The sequence below is a fragment of the Fukomys damarensis genome, unplaced genomic scaffold (assembly GCF_012274545.1).
Source record: "Fukomys damarensis isolate Sample0158 unplaced genomic scaffold, DMR_v1.0_HiC HiC_scaffold_25, whole genome shotgun sequence".
NCBI lineage: Eukaryota > Metazoa > Chordata > Mammalia > Rodentia > Bathyergidae > Fukomys > Fukomys damarensis.
The window spans coordinates 34,469,440-34,483,990 of NW_022900937.1; positions in this window are offsets into that span (position 1 = coordinate 34,469,440).

Sequence of the window (14,551 nt, forward strand, 5' to 3'; positions counted from 1 at the left end):
ATCTAATAATCAATTGGACTCTCTGAACTGGCAATGAAAGACGACCTGGAAAAATAAAATCAGAAATAATTTCTTAGATAACAGCATAGATTGTGCTCATAGTACAAGACATGATTAATAAATCTACAGATGACAAATAAAAAAAATAGAGGAGCTGAGGAACATTATGGAATCCCAACATAGGAAACAAATGCAATTCATAAAACAGATGCAAACAGATTTCCAAGACATTAAAAACTCCATTGAAAATTTACACAACAGATTGAGCCAATGCAAGGACAGAATTTCAGATATAGAAGATAGGATTGCAACAGGAAAAAAAATCTCTTAAAAATAATAAGGGACCATGAGAGATCAATCCAGTAGCTGTTAGACAATGCAAAGAAGAATAACATATGGAGTCAGTGAAGAAACAGGAGAGAGTGCAGATGGCATAAAACAAAAATTCACTGAGTAATGGCAGGAAACTTGCCAAATAGGGGGAAAGAACCTGACATACAGATAAGTGAGGCTTATAGGAATCCAACTAGCCCTTATCAAAAAAAAAAAAAAAAAAAAAAAAAAAAAAAAAAAAAAAAAAAAAAAAAAAAAAAAAAAAAAACAGTCTGCACAGAGGCATATAATAGTTAAGATTCCAGAAATCCAAAGGAAGAACAAAATTCTACAAGCAGTAAGAGAAAAGAAACAAATTACACATACAAAGGAAAGCCCTTCAGAATCACATCAGGCTTCTCAACACAAATCCTCAAGGCAAGAAGAGCCTGGAGTGACATATTTCAAGACTTAAAGGAAAACAACTTCCAACCAGGATTGATGTACCCTGAAAAACTATCTTTCCAAATTGATGGAGAAATAAGATACTTTCATGACAAAGAGCACCTTAGGAACTTCATGAATACTGCATCAGCACCCCAAAGATTTTTAAAAAATATCCCAGGAAAGGACAATGAGGATCACAACCCCAGGAAGCTCAGCAAAATGAAACCATAAGGCATAGCAAGAAATTAAATATAAAGGGGGGATATCCCTCAAAAAGAAGAAGTCCTGACAAGGATAAATCAATACATATTAGTTATAACCATCAATGTTAATGGTCTCAATTCACCAATCAAAAGAAATAGACTTGAAGAATGGGTCAAGAAGCAAGATCCAAAAATACGCTGCATACAAGAAACACAATTCAAAGAGAAACTCATCGGCTGAAAGTTAAAGGTTGGAAACTAATACTCCATGCAACAGGAACACCCCAGTCAGCAGGAGTAGCTATCCTCTTTGCAGATCAAGTGGATTTCAAACCAATACTAAGAGAGACAAAGAAGGGCACCAAATCCTTGTAAAGGGTGCAATTCAAGAAGAAGAGATGATGATCATAAATATACATGCACCAAACAAAAGTGCACCCAACTATATAAAACAAATACTAACAGACATGAAAAATCATATAAGCACTAATACAATAGTAGTGGGACACTTCAATACTCCACTGTCACAAATAGATCAACCAGACAAAAAATAAATAATGAAATAGTAGAACTCAATCAAACTCTTGAACAAATGAACAACAAATATTTACAGGGGTTCTACCCCACAAAATCAGAATACACATTTTTTTCAGCTGCCCATGCATCATTCTCCAAAACAGACCACATATTCATTCAGAGAACATGTTTAAGTAAATGCAAAGGAATTGAAGTTATCCCCTCTATATTGTCAGATCACAGTGCAATGAAATTGCAGATCAACAGCAAAAGAAACTGCAAGAATTTCATAAACAAATGGAAGTTGAGCAACACACTTCTGAATAACCAATGGGTCACAGAGGAAATTAAAGAAGAAATCAGATAGTTCCTACAACTAAATGACGATGTCAATACAAAATATTGGAATCTATGGGACCCATTGAAAGCAGTCTCATGAGGGAAATTCATATCAGTGAATACTACTATTAGGATAACTGAATGAGCTCAATTACCCAATCTGATGCTGAACCTCAAACTTCTAGAAAAAGAAGAGTAGGACAAACCCAAAGTTTGTACAAGAGAGGAAATTATAAAATTCAGAGCAGAAATGAATGCAATGGAGACTAAGAGAATGATACAAATAAATCAATGAATGGAAGAGGTGGTTCTTTGAAAGAAAAAAATTGATAAGCACTTAGGCAAACATCAAAAAAGTAAAAAAGGAAATAAAAGGCCCAAATCCATGCATTTAGGAATGAAAAGGGTGAAATTACAATGGACCCAGCAGAAATCCAGAGGTTGATCAATACCTACTTCAGGACCTACATGCCAATAAGATAGAAAATACAGAAGAAATGGAAAGATTTCTAGATTTTTATAATTACCAAAGTTGAGCAAAGATGACCTAAAAATCCTAAATGACCCAATAGCAATCAATGCAATTGAAAACATAATTAAAAACTTACCAACTAAGTAAAGCCCAGGTCCTCATGGCTTCACTGCTGATTTTTACAAGACATTTAGAGGAACCATTGTCACTTTTCTTATACTCGTCAATAAAATTTAAAGGCAAGCAACACTCCTGAATTCATTCCTGGAAGCAAGCATCACCTTGATCCTCAAAGCAGAGAAAGACCCACCTGAAAAAGAGAACTAGAAGCCAGTCTCACTAATGAACACAGATGCAGAAACCTTTAATAAGATGCTTCAAATAGAATGCAGGAGATCATCAAGAAGATCATAACCCTGACCAAGTGGGATTCATCCCAGGGATACAGGGATGATTCAACATTTGCAAATCAGTAAATGTAATACACTGTTTTTATAGAGCCAAGGACAAACACCATATGATCATCTCAATAGAAGCAGAAAAAGCATTTGACAGAATTCAACACACATTTATGATAAAAACCCTCCAAAAAATTGGAATGGATGGTCTCTACCTATATTTGTTATAAGCCACCTATAAAAACCCAACAGCCAGTATCATACTAAATGGTCAAAAATGAAATCCTTCACACCAGAATCAGGATCAAGACAAAGATGTCCACTATCACCACTCCTGTTCAATATAGTTTTGGAAACATAAGCCACAGCAATAAGACAAGAGAAAGAAATAAAAGGAATAAAGATAGGAAATGAAGTCAAATTCTCATTATTTGCAGATTATATGATATTCTATTTAGAAAGCCCCAACAACTCCACCAAAAGTCTTCTAGACTTAACCAAATTCAGCAAAGTAGCTGGATGCAAGTTTTACACACAAAAATCAATAGTTTCCAGTATATGAAAAACAGATTCGCTGAGAGAGATGTGGGCTGAACAATCCCTTTCACAATAGCATCCAAAAAAATTGAAATACTTAGGAATCAACCTAACCAAAGAAATCAATGACCTCTACTCAGAAAACTACAGCATTCTGAAAAAAGAGATCAAAGAAGATATAAGAAAATGGAAAGACATCCCTTGTTCCTGGGTAGGAGAACAACATAATGAAAATGGCCACACTTCCAAAACTGCTATATAGATTCAGTGCAATCACAATTGAAATCCTAGCAGCATACTTCACAGAGCTTGAGAAAACAATCCAAAAATTAATTTGGAATCAGAAGAGACCTAGAATAGCAAAAGCAGTTCTAGGCAATAAAGATAAGGTAGGGGTCATCACAACCCCTGACTTGAAACTATACTACAAAGTTACTGTGATTAAAAACAACATGGTACTGGCAAAGAAACAGACCCAAGGACCAGTGGAACAGATTAGAAGATGCAGAAGTAACTCCAGACACATTCAGCTATCTTATCTTTAACAAAAGAGCCAAACACCCTCACTGGAGGAAAGATAGACACTTTAATAAATGGTGCTGGAAAAACTGGGTTTCAACTTGTCAAAAATTAAAACTAGACCTATATCTCTCACCATGCACTATGCTAACATCAAAATAGATTAAAGATCTATATATTAAAATAAAAACAGTAAACTGGCTGGAAAAGAGGTTAGGTAGAACTCTTGAAGATGTTGTTGTAGGAAAAGCTTTTATGAACAAAACCTCAGTTACCTGTGAACTAGCACAATCAACAAGTGGGTTCTCTTCTCATTAAAAAGCTTCTGCAATAGCAAGAGAAACAATAGCATGAAGAGACAACCCACAATGTAGGAAAAATTTTTCAACAGCTGTTCCTCAGACAAAGGTCTATTATCTAGAGTATAGAAAGAATTATTAAAAAATCAGACCTCCCAAATTTAAAGACCCAAGCCAAAAATGGGCATCTGAAATGAACAGACATTTCTCAGGCAAAAAAGTAAAAATAGCAAATAAACATATAAAAAATAGTCACCATCATTGGACATGCAAGAGATGCAAATTAAGACAAGGCCGAGATTGCACCTCACCCCAGAAAGAACAGCTGCTGTCAGGAAATCAACCAATGACAAATGCAGGTGGGGCTGTGGGGAAAGGGGAACCCTGCTCTACTGCTGACGGGAGTGCAGACTGGTGCAACCACCATGGAAATCAGTATAGAGATTCCTCAAAAAACTAGGATTAGAAGTCCCATTTGATCTTGCTATTCCCCCTGCTGGGTATCTTTCCCAGATAATTAAAAGAATCATACCACAATGGTATATGTGCACCCATGTTCATAGCAGCACAATTCATGATAGCTAAAACTTGGAAGCAGCCCAACTGCCCATCAACAGGAGACTGGATAAAGAAAATGTGTGTTTTTTAAAAAATAGAATGGAGTACTACTCAGTCATAAAGAATGAGAAACTAGAGATATTTATAGATAAATGCATGTACATTGAGGGCATACTCCTAAGTGAAATAAATAGAACACGCATGTGTAAATACTAGTTTCTCTAGTGTGAAAAACTGTAAGTGTAAGGATTAAAAGGTATAATAGGTAATTTAAAATAGAAAGAAAAGGTGCAAACAAAAGGAGAAATGGGAGGGGTAGAGTGAAAGAAAGATGGTAATGGAAGTAATATGAAAAAAAGAAGAAATGGAAACAAAGTCTTTGTATATAGGGAGGGGTTGGGGGGCTGAAGGGAGGGCGGAGGAAGGGGGGAAATAAGAACCCAGGTGGATTATGTAAAGGTGCAAATTTCCAATGAAGAATGTCACTACATTGTACACCTTAAATTTATTACTAAAATTAATTAATTAAAGCAATAATAGGGAATGTAGAACATTAATTTTCTTTACATGAGGGTGTGTATATGTATACACTTGTGTAACACTCAGATTCATCTTATGAGAATACACACACACCCTGCTCTAAAGCTCCAAGTAAGATCTTAAGGCAAATCTAGAAGAACCAAAGTAGAACTCTGCAAGGAGTTTCAAGGCCACACTGCAGGTATAAGACTCAGCTCGCAGAGAGGAGCTCTTTCTATCACATCACTGTCCACTGACCTTCGCGGTGACCTTGTAGGTGCTCCTTTTGTCCACTTGTTAATTATTGACCTTACAAGGAATATTCTGAATAGGTTGCCTAGTAGAGAATTGCTATCAAGCATCTAGAGAGGAAGTGAAAAATCTGGTGCCGCCAATCAATTCAACTTTTCATTTTAAATGGATCTAAGCCCAAATTACATTTTCTCAGATTCTCAAATCTGAGGGGTTTTGTTATGCTTTGTTTTATGTTAATAAATATAGATAGCTGTGGAAATTTCAGCAAGGTCATCTTCCTCTGGGTAGGATAATACACAATACCAGTTGAGTGCTTTGCCCCTAAGATCTGGTATTCAGGATAAAGATGCCCAGGTTGCTTCTGGATGTTCACACTTACGCAGGAAGTGCTCAGCAGGGCTGCAGTGAGGCAGGAAGAGAAGCAGAAGGTCAAGAGTGGCAAAGCAGAAAGAAACCTGAGTAGTCACTGATGACATGATCATCATGTAGAAATCTCAAGGAACTGAAAAATGAACCTGCAGAACCAACAAGTGAGAATAACAAGAGTGTAGGACACAAAGCTAATAATAAAGTTGATTTTTGACATGATAATTGATATGTGAAATTAAAATAAGGATAACCATTTAAAAATCATTTGTAATACAATATCATAAATAAATGAACTACTTTGGTACCTAACAAAATAGGTACAAGACATAAACAAAAAACTAAAAAGAAATCAAGTATCTAAATAAGGGAGATACAGTCCATGCTAATGGATGCAAATAATCAATATTGTTGTTAATAAATCAACTTTGCCAGTTTGATGTGTAGATTGAATGTTGTTTCAGTCAAAATCACCAGAAACTATTTTGAAAGTATTTCACAATTGATTCCAAGGCTTTTATTGAAAAGCAAGAGACGCCCAATATCTAACCCTGCATAAGATCATAGCCGGGAAACCCACAGAGCCTGCTTTCAAACAGGTGTTATGATGCTGCCATCTTCAACGCAACCTAGTATGGATTAAAAGAGAAATTAGAAAGACACATGGACCAACAGAACAGAGTACGAAGTCCCAAAATAGAACCACACAAATATGGTCATTGATCTTGGACAAAGGAGCAACGGCAATTGAATGGGAAAGGGTAAAACTGTTCAACAAATGATGAGGTAAAAACAATGTCTACAGAAAAATAATAAATGCCATCTAAACATATATCTACACTTTTCACAAAAATTAACTCATGAGGGGTCATAGGCTGGCATTCAAGACACAGCATTAGAAACATCGGGTGGAAAACACAGGATGAAAATCTCCGTAACTTGTGGTTGATGATAATTCTTTTAGATAAAAATACATATGTACGATCCATGAAAGGAAATTGCTTAAACTAAAATTTAGTAAGATTAAAAATAATTTGAAGTTCTACTCTAGGAAAGATACTGTAAAGAGAATAAAAGAAAACAACACTCAGGCTGAGACAAAATATTTGTGAAACATATCATAAATAGTATCCCAGCAGGCATGGTGGGCATATTCCTGTAATCCCAGGACTCTGGGAGGCTAAAGCTGGAGGATTGCAAGTTTAAGTCCAACTGAGGAAATTTAGTAACTTAGCAAGACAGTGTCTCAAAATAAAATAAATAACAACAGTCTGGGAATATAGCTCAATGGGAAGTCCTGGGTTCCATCTTCAAGAGTGCAAGTAAATAGCGATAATAGTAACAATAATAGGTAATATCCAAAATATGTCAAGAGCACATATCACTCAGGAGTAACAAACAGCCCTATCAAAAATGTGTCAAATAAATGAACCAACACATGTCTAAACAAGTTATACAGCTAGCAAATACACATCTGAAAATACTCTCAGTATTTGACACGATGGCCTTCAAAACGAAACAGTAGTACAAGAGCACTGCACACCTATCAGAATGGCTGAAATCCAAAGCCTTGGCAATACCAACTGCCAGTGAGTTTGGAAAGCTTCAGGTCCTCTAATTCATTGTTCAAATACAGAATGGCATGGTTACTTTAGAAGGCAAAAGCCTAAACACAGGCTTCCAGTGTGACCCAGCATTCATGCACCTGGGGATTCTCACACATTGGTTTGACAATTTGTATCGGCACACAGCCTGCACCTGAATGTTTGTGGCACCTTTACTCATAATAGTGAAATACTCGAAGCATCCAAAATGTCCTTCACAGGATGAGTGGATGCCCAAACACTGATAAATCCACAGGCAATAAAAAGTAATGAGTTGCCAAGCTAAAGAAAAGGCAAGAGTGAACCTCAAAGGCATAATGCTAAGTGAAAGCCCTCCAAGGAAGGATCCTGCTGAGCCATTCTAATTATTTGACATTGTGGAAAAGGCAAAACTGTAGCCATAACTAAAAACAACATCTCAGTGGCCGCCACTGAGAGATTCCTGGGAGGGGGAGGGGGTTACAGAGGGGAAACAGGAGAATTGTTTAAACATCGATTCTAGTCTACCTGATACTTAATAACGGATTCATGACTGTGTGCTTTTGTTAAAGCATGCGGTCCTTTATGCCACAAAGGGTGAATTTCAATGTATGCAAATATGATACATCATTTATGAGGTCAGGTACCTGTGGATGAAATAGAATGTGACAAAACAAGTTAACTGTATTACAAATGCATGAGACAAACGCACTGAAGGAAGCTGGGGATGAAGGTGTTGGCTTAGGATACTTGGGGATCAGTCTCCTCTGCGAGATCCAGATGAAAGAATCTATCTGTAAGCAGCAAGTTCTGCTCAATAAAACTGCTTTTCCTGGGGGTGCACATCGAGGGTTCTGATACCACTAGAACTGAACCGTGAAGTAAGAGGGGATGGCTGGTGGGGCTTGATGTCTCATCGGTAGAATAAAACTTTACAAACAGGCGAGGAAGTCAGCTTAAACTAATCCTCATAGTACTGGATTTAAAGTCTGAGACATCCGTTTAGGCTCATTTTAGCTTAATAGGGATGCAGATTCCTACAGATGGAGACACATTGCTGCACCTGTTATATAGTGTGTGGCGCGCGCGTGAGTGTGTGTGTGTGTGTGTGTTGTGTGTGCATACGTATTCTTGGTTTATCAGCTGAGATTGCCCCTCAAACAATGTCTTAGTAGCATACCAGATTTTGGTTTCTAATATCATTCACCCAAGAAATCAGAATTTCTTGGAACAATGTCTACAACTGGAACAAAGAATGCATAAAATAAGCCTGGACCATGCGGTACGGATTTCACTGTTTCCTCTTCAAAATTCTATTGGTGACAATATGACCAACTACCAGCTGACACCTCTAAGAGATAATGAGGTCGTGAGGACTAGGGAGAGACCCTTTAAGGAAGGGTCCCCAGCTCTTGGTTTACTTGTTCTTCAGCTGTTTGCTCTGGGCAAACCGAGTACCCGACCCTCTGGAGGCAGCAGCCCTCCCGACCAGCGAGACCTGCTGATACCTTGATCTTAGACTTCTCAGTTCTGGAAGCGCGGGGCAGGAAGTTTCTGTTCTTTATAAGTCACCTAGTCCGTGACTCTCTGTGTTACGGGTTAGATCTAGAATGTTGCCAAGACGCTCCCTTTGTTCATAGGTTGAGCGGTTGGAAGGTGATGTCATCAGGGGTGGCTGCACTCACCAGTGGATTAACCTACCGAGCAGTCCAGAGCTGGAGGTTCTGTGAGGGGTGGGATCTGGTGGGAAGAGGTGGGTTGCTGGGGCACGTCCTCCTCCAAGCTCCTCCTTCACTCTCTGCTTCCCGGCTGCCATGACGTGAGCTGCTTCCTTCCACCAGACCCTCCCACCATGCCCCTCCCACCTTGAAGCTCTCTGCAGAACATGGACCAAATCCCACAAAGTCTGTGAAGCAAAAGAAATCTCTTCTAAGTTGTGTGTTGTGTACTGTGCCCAGAAACAATGGGAAAGTGACCGAGGCATCATCCTGTTTTAGCAGCTTATTATGAATAAGAAAGTAAAGTAATACTGAATTGCAACCCAGAGTATAAAACAAATGCTTGATTCCAAATTGATATAAAGTATTGAGTAAATTAAGCAATGAAGAAAAATGCTATATTACTCACACACGGCCTGTGCCTGGTGGCTTCTTTCCAAAGGGTACAGCATGAAAGGAAGGGGAAACTTGAGAACAAAACTTCAGCCCAGTGGTCCATGTCAAAATTAACAATTAGGGGTCATCTTGGCGGTACCTGCCCTGGATAGAATACAATGCAAAAAGCACCTGATTGTTGTGATTTTTCCCCCTCCTAAACCCTTAACACCAATGTAATAATGAGAAAAGCAGACAAATTGCAAGTGAGGAACATTCTACAAAATACGGACCACTATTCTCAAAAACTGGCAAAGTCACACAAGGCAAGGAATATCCCGGAGGTTGTCATGGCCCAGAGGGGCCTAAAGAGATTCACAGTGATCAAAGACAACAGGTGGAATAAGACCCAAGGTTGACCCATAGCACAAGATGCTCCCCACTTGTGTTTTTTCAGAATGATTTGTGCTTCTCCAAAGTTATTTGTTATTTACGCTTTATTGTCTATTTCTTTGAATTTTGAAAGCAAGAACAAAACACCTATGGCAATCTCATAATTACAGACTGATTTTTCCACAGTTGAATCTAATTCAATGCTTCTCAGTTCCCCTGGCTGTCATTTCAGGCATGCCATCACGCACATCACAGGAGCAATTGAGAGAACAGTGGAATCTCATCTTGCCTTACATTTTGCCTAAACCTATTTTTCACGGCTTTGTGATTGTTATATTTTCCATAAAATTGATCTCCATGTAGACTGTTATGGTGAATTTCACAACGAATAATGCAATTACCCCTAAACGAAGGCGGTGAAGTACTTGTCTATCTCCTGTGGGACAGTGTGAACTTCACAAGTGAACAGCTACTGGGGGACCCTACTAGATTTCAGCTTCATCAGGGACTTTGGAGCTAGCACGTGCTGGAGGCGAGAATTATATCAGGTATTCCTAATTAACAGTTGCTTTTGATCAGGGATTTAGAAGCTGGCAGCTGTGAGAAAGTGAGAATTGAATTCAGGATGGTTGACCTATACTGAACAACTGCCCTTTTGGGTGGAGCTGGAAGCATTTATTGGGGGTTATGTGAGGGAGCCAGGCTGAGCCAGGTAAGATAGAGATGCAGGCTATATAGTTCCTGCTTCTGGAGAGAGAAACCACACTTTAAGTAATGTATTATTCCTCCTTTGATTGCTTTCAGAATCTGATCACACACTGCATACCAAATTTGTGTCTTACATTTAGCAAGTACTCATTGCTTACCTACATCTAAGACCACACATGAGCGATCAGAAGAGTGTGGATCTGAGAGCTTGACAGCTCTGGGTGAACCAGCTTTACCATCTCTTCACTGTAGAAACCCATGATTATAGCAACACAATTCATAATAGCTAAGTCTTGGAAGTGGCCCATGTCCATCAGCAGATTAATGGATAAAGAGAAAATGTGGTATTTACACACTACAAGGACAACTCTGCTGTAATGTGATGTCTTTAACCCTTTGGGGATATCTAGAAGGGGAGTAGCTGGATCAAATGGAATTTCTACGTTTAGTTTCTGAGGGATCTCCATACTGATTTCCATAGTGGTTGTACCAGTCTGCATTCCCAGCAACAGTGTACAAGGTTGGAACTACTGATCTGAAGTTGATGGTCAATTTTTCTGGGTTCCATCCCTATGCTGGCTCCCTGCCTGTCTGTGTCAAAAAGTTTGACTTTTTTTTTAACTGTACCTTTTCATATACCACAGCCTCGTGCTGAGCAGTGGCTTTAACTCCGGTCTTCCCAGACTGCTCTATTCTCCCTCAGGGTGGTGGACATCAGTGAATCACCAGCTACCCACATGGAAGAAAGAAAAACCATAACTCGTATTTCTTTGCTATCTTCTGTGGTGTAAATACTCCCATCACCGCTGATTTGACTGAAAAAGTTAGAGTTGGGAAAACTGCTCCCTTCTCAAGATGGTGACAGCCAATGCAGCCAGAGGTTGATAACTTTGGAGATGGGAAAGCTGATGGAGGAATCACCAGCCTCCCGAGAGGTCTGGAAAAAGGGAGATATCTCTGGGCTCTGTGCTGAGGGTGGGTTAAGTGAGGAAGGAGAGGGTAACAGAAAAAGTTAATATCGGAAGCTATTTTAGAGAGTAATTTTTCAAGGTTTTCTCATCTTATGAAGCATGAACATCTTAAACATTCAGATTTCTTGGTTGGAACCTGAACCAAACTTAGTTCCTCTAGGAAGGGTCCTGGGAAATCATATTTCAGCAGTGCTCTGCCATCCTAGTGGTTCAGAAAGCCTGGGAAACATGGAAGCTGGTGACTCAGCTGGACATGACATCCTCCACAGGAACGTGCGGGCATGGTGCCGTCTAGCCCTTGCTGTGTGAAGCCTGAAAGTCCTGTTGCTTAGTGGCCAATGTGCACCAGAGATTGAAGTGGAGCAGTGGGTTCAGATGAGAGCTTCCTGGGAAGAGGGCTGCCCTGGAGGAAAGTCGCATCGGAGAATATCAGGACTGCAGCTCACGTGCTGGTGAGTGCATCTTTCTAACAAACCATGTCCTCCTGCAGACAGAGCTCCTGTCTGCCTTCCTTCTGTGTTCCCAGCACCTACCCAGCAGCTGGCATATGGCAATCCGATGTCAGTGCGAAGAGTGAGGGTCTTAATTGGCTTCCCTCAATCGCTTGGTGATAATTCACTGCTGAATGCATCATCTGCTTTTTAGGGGGCATCTGCAAACAATGACTGCAGACGCAAAGCAGGACTGTCCCTGCTGGGATAGGCGGTGGGTGAGTGAGACATTTGTCATTATGCCCTTCTCTTTTGTACAGGTTGTGTGGGGAGGACAGCTTGTCTATGAAGAGCAGTGCATGTCCTGCTGTATTTTGAGTTTGCATTAGTTATTAACTTCTGAGCTCATACTACAGGGTAAGACCTTGGAATAATGTTTTCTGGAAAGAAATAGAAAGGAGTTTTTATATATTTCAAAGCAGCAGAAGATACTAAGTGCCAGAAAACATAAGAAGTCTTAATATTTAAAAGTAGGTATTTTCCTTATCGGAACAATATATTAATTATTCCACAATGATAAAAAAGAGTCAATTCAAAAATCAGATTTTTTCATGCTTAGTTTACAACCAAGTTGGAATTTGAGCACAATGAATATTTCATTGTGCTCCTAACACCTGCGATTTCTTTGGTAAATAATGTACATTTTAGCCTTTACAAGGCCATTCATGGGAAAATAAATCAGTGTTCTTTCTTTGTTTCCTTTTCCGGTGTTTTACCTGTTTTTATTTTGTTCCCTTGGTTTTCTCAGGGACAATGAAAACTGAGTCCTACAAGACAGAAAGATGTCTCACTTACTGCAATTTGTTTTGATTGCTTTAAAATGAACAGCCACCTCCCTCTCCTCCCGTGCATGGGGGCTTCCCTGGCTGAGAGAGGGAAGAGCAGGTCTCAGTCCCTGTGCGGTCCCTTCCAGGACCTGGAAGAAGGACAGCTGGACACCCACTGTGGTGGATTCTGTCACGCAGGCGTATCTAATGGTCCAGCTGGACCTCGATCACGTGCCACCACCCTCCACCCTGAGTGCCTCTCCTCCAGGTACACTAAAGACGTCTGGTTGAGTGACAGTCTGGTCACAGTGGCTTTTCCTTGGCACTTGTATGTGGCCACAGCACAGGTGGAAAGAGTTCTGCCTCATTTCTAGGGGACTCATGACTTCATCACTCAGGTCTAAGAGTTCAGCAACTTTAATATTTTTATTTATAAAGATATCTGCTAATCAAAAAGGCAAGAGGCCAGAAGGGGGCAAGGGAAGGTCTTGTTGATTTCTGGATTGTAAGGTGAACAGGAGTCAGCTGTCCTTGGCAAGAGAAAGCATTGCATGCTGGGAATATTTCAGAAACTTAAGCTTGGCACAGGGCACAGTCACTCAGCCAACACACTTCATAAGTGGGCGATTAGGGCAAGGGCCCGGGGGAGAACAGGCAGGAGAAAATAAGGAGTTGGGAGAAGCCAGATCATGTGGTCCTCCACGGGGACACGGAAATGTTGAGAATCGTCTAGAAAGTTGACAAACAATGTCGTGGGAGGGCAGCAGGGAGAGGCTGAGCTATGCGTGGATCTGACAGAGTTCTAGGAACCAGAGCTCCAGTCCTTCTCCTGGGTGAACAGGGCAGGAGGAAGGAAGAAAGGAAACAGAAGATTCTGACACCTGGTGGAACGGCTGAGGGTGAGGGGAGAAGCCATCCAGCAGTTCACTGGTAGCTCTTCTGGCCAGTTCCATGGTGGGTGTCAGTTTCTCGGCTCTCCTCCCTTTTGGGCTCATCCTACTGTACCCACTGTTCCTATGTGTGTGTTTGTCAGGGGCCACTGTCACCGTGAGCTCACATAGGAGCCAGGTAGGAGCCCTTCTGGCACTTCAACGAACTGAGCTGCTATTCGTAGCAGACAGGATGGGCAAAGGGTGTCTAGCTGCTTGGGTTACTGTAAGGAAGAAGTCTGGTTTCGAAGGCAAGGGGCAATGGAAACACAGCGATTGTTACTTTGGAAAGGCACACCACAGTGAGTCCCTTCCTCAAAATCCTCTCCTTCTCTTCGAGCACACTTGTCCCATCTTTCTTGCCACTTTCTGCAGCAGCTCTGGAGTCCTCTTTCCAGAGGGTCTTTATGAGGTGGGATCCCAAAACACGGTGTAGCTGCCAGTGAGCTCCATCCAAAGGAAAAGCAGGCTGCACATCATGATTCTGTGTCCTCCTCCACCTTAGCCACTGGATCTGGCACTGTGCAATTTCCTGCTCATCCCCAAAGTCACAATGGCCATGCCAAGGAAACATTTTGAATCCATTCAGGACGTGGAGGGCACCAGGACAGCAGCTAAAGACCCTCAGGAAAGAGGACTGCAGAGCTGCTGCAGGAAGAAGCAACAGTGGAATGAGTGTGTTCAAAGCGAGGGGAGGATTGTGAGGAGGATTCATAACAATGTGTCTTTTGCTCTATTTTTTTTTAAATTTAAATATTCACATGTTTAGAACACATTTTTTTTTTTTTTTTTTTTTTTTTTTTTTTTTTTTTTTTTTTTTTTTTTTTTTTTGTACCAGGGATCGAACTTAGGACCTTGCACTTGTGAGACAGGCAC